We start from the raw sequence: 7,780 nt of genomic DNA, 5'->3' as shown, positions 1-7,780 counted from the left end.
CGTGACTCGGAGTGTAATCACTAGTGGATGCCAATTTTCTCCCTAGCAACCAAATACATTACCCTAGCAACAGAGTAAGAAAGCCTTTTATCTCCACATCAGAACATCGCAGAGACACGGGGGTTGGACCGTTTGACTCGTATCTCGGAGTGTAATCACTAGTGGATGCCAATTTTTTCCCTAGCAACCAAATACAGTACCCTAGCAACAGAGTAAACAAAGCCTTATATCTCCGCATCAGAACATCGTAGAGACACGGGGGTTTGACCGTTTGACTCGTGACTCGGAGTGTAATCACTAGTGGATGCCAATTTTCTCCCTAGCAACCAAATACAGTACCCTAGCAACCGAATAAACAAAGCCTTATATCTTCACATCAGAATATCGTAGAGACATGTGGGCTGAATTGTTTTACTTTTGGCTTGGAGTATAATCATATATTGTCCCCCGAAATTTGCCACGGCAAGCACCACTTCACATTTTCTTCAGGAAATGTACCTATCTAGTTATTATTATTATTCTTCTTTTTCTGGACACTTTTTTGGCGCGTAACTCGTCCCGCACGCTTTGTCGTAGACCCATAAATTAGGGCTCAAATCGACCGGCTTATTGAGGAGAGGTGTGCTATGACTTTTATAAGCGATCGGGTGCAGGATTTCCGAAAGGGGGGCGAAAAACCACCCAAAAAATCCCATTGACTTAACATTGCGCCCAAATTTGACGAGTCATAGCTCCGCTCGAGGATTTTGTAGAAACATGTGGGTTATAACATTTGAAGAGGGTGGTAGGCTCTTTAAGAACATGGATCACAATGGGGTGTAAGTTGTACCCCTGGGGTGTAAGAGGTGCCCAAAAGTGCCCCAATGAAAAGTCAATGGGGCAAAATCCCATAGACTTACCATTGCAAAAATTTTGACGGGTCATAGGTCCGAGCCAGGATTTCATAGAAACATGTGGGTTACTAAATTTGAAGAGGGTGCTAGACTCTGTCAGGACGTCCCCCACAATGGGGTGTAAGGTTACCATAGCAACCATTTTGGGCACCCTAGCAACCTATACCATAGACTGCCATTATAAAATGCCTGGATGGATATCTTTGCACCACAGTGTCATAGAGACATGGGGGTGGGCTCATTTTACTCAGGCATCCAATCAGTCTCTCAGGATCCTTACAGACTTACTAAGCCACGCCCCTAGCAACCACTTTTGAGCACCCTAGCAACATAAAATACAAACAGTTATATCTCGGCATCAGAACATCGTAGAGACACGGGGGTTGGACCGTTTTACTTGTGACTAGGGGTGTAACAATTGGGCACATCATTGGCCACTCCCAAGCCACGCCCCTAGCAACCAAATACAGTACCCTAGCAACAGAGTAAACAAAGCCTTATATCTCCGCATCAGAACATCGTAGAGACACGGGGGTTGGACCGTTTTACTTGTGACTCGGAGTGTAATCACTGGGCACATAATTGGCCACTCCCAAGCCACGCCCCTAGCAACCAAATACAGTACCCTAGCAACAGAATAAACAAAGCCTTATATCTCCGCATCAGAACATCGTAGAGACACGGGGTTTGGACCGTTTTACTTGTGACTCGGAGTGTAATCACTGGGCACATCATTGGCCACTCCCAAGCCACGCCCCTAGCAACCAAATACAGTACCCTAGCAACAGAGTAAACAAAGCCTTATATCTCCGCATCAGAACATCGTAGAGACACGGGGGTTGGACCGTTTTACTTGTGACTCGGAGTGTAATCACTGGGCACATAATTGGCCACTCCCAAGCCACGCCCCTAGCAACCAAATACAGTACCCTAGCAACAGAGTAAACAAAGCCTTATATCTCCGCATCAGAACATCGTAGAGACATGGGGGTTGGACCGTTTGACTCATGACTCGGAGGGTAATCACTAGTGGATGCCATTTTTTTCCCTAGCAACCAAATACAGTACCCTAGCAACAGAGTAAACAAAGCCTTATATCTCCGCATCAGAACATCGTAGAGACACGGGGGTTGGACCGTTTGACTCATGACTCGGAGGGTAATCACTAGTGGATGCAATTTTTTTCCCTAGCAACCAAATACAGTACCCTAGCAACAGAGTAAACAAAGCCTTATATCTCCGCATCAGAACATCGTAGAGACACGGGAGTTGGACCGTTTGACTCGTGACTCGGAGGGTAATCACTACTGGATGCCATTTTTTTCCCTAGCAACCAAATACAGTACCCTAGCAACAGAGTAAACAAAGCCTTATATCTCCACATCAGAACATCGTAGAGACACGGGGTTTGGACCGTTTGACTCGTGACTCGGAGGGTAATCACTAGTGGATGCCATTTTTTTCCCTAGCAACCAAATACAGTACCCTAGCAACAGAGTAAACAAAGCCTTATATCTCCGCATCAGAACATCGTAAAGACACGGGGGTTGGATCGTTTGACTCGTGACTCGGAGGGTAATCACTAGTGGATGCCATTTTTTTCCTTAGCAACCAAATACAGTACCCTAGCAACAGAGTAAACAAACCCTTATATCTCCGCATCAGAACATCGTAGAGACACGGGGTTTGGACCGTTTGACTCGTGACTCGGAGTGTAATCACTAGTGGATGCCAATTTTCTCCCTAGCAACCAAATACATTACCCTAGCAACAGAGTAAACAAAGCCTTTTATCTCCACATCAGAACATCGCAGAGACACGGGGGTTGGACCGTTTGACTCGTATCTCGGAGTGTAATCACTAGTGGATGCCAATTTTTTCCCTAGCAACCAAATACAGTACCCTAGCAACAGAGTAAACAAAGCCTTATATCTCCGCATCAGAACATCGTAGAGACACGGGGGTTTGACCGTTTGACTCGTGACTCGGAGTGTAATCACTAGTGGATGCCAATTTTCTCCCTAGCAACCAAATACAGTACCCTAGAAACCGAATAAACAAAGCCTTATATCTTCGCATCAGAATATCGTAGAGACATGTGGGTTGAATTGTTTTACTTTTGGCTTGGAGTATAATCATATATTGTCCCCCGAAATTTGCCACGGCAAGCACCACTCACATTTTCTTCAGGAAATGTACCTATCTAGTTATTATTATTATTCTTCTTTTTCTGGACACTTTTTTGGCGCGTAACTCGTCCCGCACGCTTTGTCGTAGACCCATAAATTAGGGCTCAAATCGACCGGCCCTTTTGAGGAGAGGACTGCTATAACTTTTATAAGCGATCGGGTGCAGGATTTCCGAAAGGGGGGCGAAAAACCACCCAAAAAATCCCATTGACTTAACATTGCGCCCAACTTTGACGAGTCATAGCTCCGCTCAAGGATTTTGTAGAAACATGTGGGTTATAACATTTGAAGAGGGTGGTAGGCTCTTTAAGAACATGGATCACAATGGGGTGTAAGTTGTACCCCTGGGGTGTAAGAGGTGCCCAAAAGTGCCCCAATGAAAAGTCAATGGGGCAAAATCCCATAGACTTACCATTGCAAAAATTTTGACGGGTCATAGGTCCGAGCCAGGATTTCATAGAAACATGTGGGTTACTACATTTGAAGAGGGTGCTAGACTCTGTCAGGACGTCCCCCACAATGGGGTGTAAGGTTACCATAGCAACCATTTTGGGCACCCTAGCAACCTATACCATAGACTGCCATTATAAAATGCCTGGATGGATATCTTTGCACCACAGTGTCATAGAGACATGGGGGTGGGCTCATTTTACTCAGGCATCCAATCAGTCTCTCAGGATCCTTACAGACTTACTAAGCCACGCCCCTAGCAACCACTTTTGAGCACCCTAGCAACATAAAATACAAACAGTTATATCTCGGCATCAGAACATCGTAGAGACACGGGGGTTGGACCGTTTTACTTGTGACTAGGGGTGTAACAATTGGGCACATCATTGGCCACTCCCAAGCCACGCCCCTAGCAACCAAATTTGAGCACCCTAGCAACCGAATAAACAAAGCCTTATATCTCCGCATCAGAACATCGTAGAGACACGGGGTTTGGACCGTTTTACTTGTGACTCGGAGTGTAATCACTGGGCACATCATTGGCCACTCCCAAGCCACGCCCCTAGCAACCAAATACAGTACCCTAGCAACAGAGTAAACAAAGCCTTATATCTCCGCATCAGAACATCGTAGAGACACGGGGGTTGGACCGTTTTACTTGTGACTCGGAGTGTAATCACTGGGCACATAATTGGCCACTCCCAAGCCACGCCCCTAGCAACCAAATACAGTACCCTAGCAACAGAGTAAACAAAGCCTTATATCTCCACATCAGAACATCGTAGAGACATGGGGGTTGGACCTTTTGACTCATGACTCGGAGGGTAATCACTAGTGGATGCCATTTTTTTCCCTAGCAACCAAATACAGTACCCTAGCAACAGAGTAAACAAAGCCTTATATCTCCGCATCAGAACATCGTAGAGACATGGGGTTTGGACCGTTTGACTCATGACTCGGAGGGTAATCACTAGTGGATGCCATTTTTTCCCCTAGCAACCAAATACAGTACCCTAGCAACAGAGTAAACAAAGCCTTATATCTCCGCATCAGAACATCGTAGAGACACGGGGGTTGGACCGTTTGACTCGTGACTCGGAGGGTAATCACTAGTGGATGCCATTTTTTTCCCTAGCAACCAAATACAGTACCCTAGCAACAGAGTACACAAAGCCTTATATCTCCGCATCAGAACATCGTAGAGACACGGGGTTTGGACCGTTTGACTCGTGACTCGGAGGGTAATCACTAGTGGATGCAATTTTTTTTCCCTAGCAACCAAATACAGTACCCTAGCAACAGAGTAAACAAAGCCTTATATCTCCGCATCAGAACATCGTAGAGACACGGGGGTTGGACCGTTTGACTCGTGACTCGGAGGGTAATCACTAGTGGATGCCATTTTTTTCCCTAGCAACCAAATACAGTACCCTAGCAACAGAGTACACAAAGCCTTATATCTCCGCATCAGAACATCGTAGAGACACGGGGTTTGGACCGTTTGACTCGTGACTCGGAGGGTAATCACTAGTGGATGCCATTTTTTTCCCTAGCAACCAAATACAGTACCCTAGCAACAGAGTAAACAAAGCCTTATATCTCCGCATCAGAACATCGTAGAGACACGGGGGTTGGACCGTTTGACTCATGACTGAGAGTGTAATCACTAGTGGATGCCATTTTTTTCCTTAGCAACCAAATACAGTACCCTAGCAACAGAGTAAACAAAGCCTTATATCTCCGCATCAGAACATCGTAGAAACACGGGGGTGGACCGTTTGACTCATGACTCGGAGGGTAATCACTAGTGGATGCCATTTTTTCCCTAGCAACCAAATACAGTACCCTAGCAACAGAGTAAACAAACCCTTATATCTCCGCATCAGAACATCGTAGACGGGGTTTGGACCGTTTGACTGGTGACTCGGAGTGTAATCACTAGTGGATGCCAATTTTCTCCCTAGCAACCAAATACAGTACCCTAGCAACAGAGTAAACAAAGCCTTTTATCTCCACATCAGAACATCGCAGAGACACGGGGGTTGGACCGTTTGACTCGTATCTCGGAGTGTAATCACTAGTGGATGCCAATTTTTTCCCTAGCAACCAAATACAGTACCCTAGCAACAGAGTAAACAAAGCCTTATATCTCCGCATCAGAACATCGTAGAGACACGGGGGTTTGACCGTTTGACTTGTGACTCGGAGTGTAATCACTAGTGGATGCCAATTTTCTCCCTAGCAACCAAATACAGTACCCTAGCAACCGAATAAACAAAGCCTTATATCTTCGCATCAGAATATCGTAGAGACATGTGGGTTGAATTGTTTTACTTTTGGCTTGGAGTATAATCATATATTGTCCCCCGAAATTTGCCACGGCAAGCACCACTCACATTTTCTTCAGGAAATGTACCTATCTAGTTAGTGGTGCTTGCATTTATGCAAGGCATCACTATTACTATTGCTCATACTTATTATTTATAATTATTATTCTTCTTTTTCTGGACACTTTTTCGGCGCGTAACTCGTCCCGCACGGTTTAACGTAGTCCCACGAAAGAGGGCTCAAATCAACCGGATTATTGAGGAGAGGTGTGCTATGACTTTTATAAGGGATCGGGTGCAGGATTTCTGAAAGGGGGGCAAAAAACCACCCGAAAAATCCCATTGACTTAACATTGCGCCCAACTTTGACAGGTCATAGCTCCGCTAGAGGATTTTATAGAAACATGTGGGTTACAACATTTGAAGAGGGTGGTAGGCTCTGTAAGAACATGGATCACAATGGGGTGTAAGTTGTACCCCTGGGGTGTAAGAGGCACCCAAAAATTCCCATTGACTTATAATGGGGCAGGAAACATGCCCATATAAGGGAATAAAACAGTTCCAGATGGGATATCTTTGCTTTACAGTGTCATAGAGATAAGTGGGTGGGCTCATTTCACTCGGGCATCCAATCAGTCTCTCAGGATCATCGCAGAGCTATTAAGCCACGCCCCTAGCAACAATTTTGGGCACCCTAGCAACATCTCCCATAGACTGCCATTATAAAATGCCCAGATGGATATCTTTGCATCACACTGTCACAGAGACATGGGGGTGGGCTCATTTTACTCAGGCACCCAATCAGTCTCTCAGGATCCTTACATAGGTATTAAGCCACGCCCCTAGCAACCACTTTTGAGCACCCTAGCAACTTAAAATTCAAACAGTTATATCTCGGCATCAGAACATCGTAGAGACACGGGGGTTGGACCGTTTGACTCATGACTCAGAGTGTAATCATTATGGGATGCCAATTTTTTCCCTAGCAACCAAATACAGTACCCTAGCAACAGAGTAAACAAAGCCTTATATCTCGGCATCAGAACATCGTAGAGACACGGGGGTTGGACCGTGTGACTCGTGACTCGGAGTGTAATCATTATGGGATGCCAATTTTTTCCCTAGCAACCAAATACAGTACCCTAGCAACAGAGTAAACAAAGCCTTATATCTCCGCATCAGAACATCGTAGAGACACGGGGGTTGGACCGTTTGACTCGTGACTCAGAGTGTAATCATTATGGGATGCCAATTTTTTCCCTAGCAACCAAATACAGTACCCTAGCAACAGAGTAAACAAAGCCTTATATCTCCGCATCAGAACATCGTAGAGACACGGGGGTTGGACCGTTTGACTCGTGACTCAGAGTGTAATCATTATGGGATGCCAATTTTTTCCCTAGCAACCAAATACAGTACCCTAGCAACAGAGTAAACAAAGCCTTATATCTCAGCATCAGAACATCGTAGAGACACGGGGGTTGGACCGTTTGACTCGTGACTCAGAGTGTAATCATTATGGGATGCCAATTTTTTCCCTAGCAACCAAATACAGTACCCTAGCAACAGAGTAAACAAAGCCTTATATCTCAGCATCAGAACATCGTAGAGACACGGGGGTTGGACCGTTTGACTCGTGACTCAGAGTGTAATCACTATGGGATGCCAATTTTTTCCCTAGCAACCAAATACAGTACCCTAGCAACAGAGTAAACAAAGCCTAATATCTTCGCATCAGAACATCGTAGAGACACAGGAGTTGGATCGTTTTACTTTTGGCTTGGAGTATAATCATATATGTTCCCCAGAATTTTGCCACGGAAAGCACCACTCACATTTTCTTCAGGAAATGTACCTATCTAGTTATTATTATTATTCTTCCAACCAAATTTCCGCAATTAATACGGCTCGAACCGTTTAA

This window comes from Paramisgurnus dabryanus, chromosome 23 (assembly GCF_030506205.2).
Source record: "Paramisgurnus dabryanus chromosome 23, PD_genome_1.1, whole genome shotgun sequence".
NCBI lineage: Eukaryota > Metazoa > Chordata > Actinopteri > Cypriniformes > Cobitidae > Paramisgurnus > Paramisgurnus dabryanus.
The sequence above is the reverse complement of the archived record's forward strand: the minus strand, read 5'-3'. Positions refer to the sequence as shown.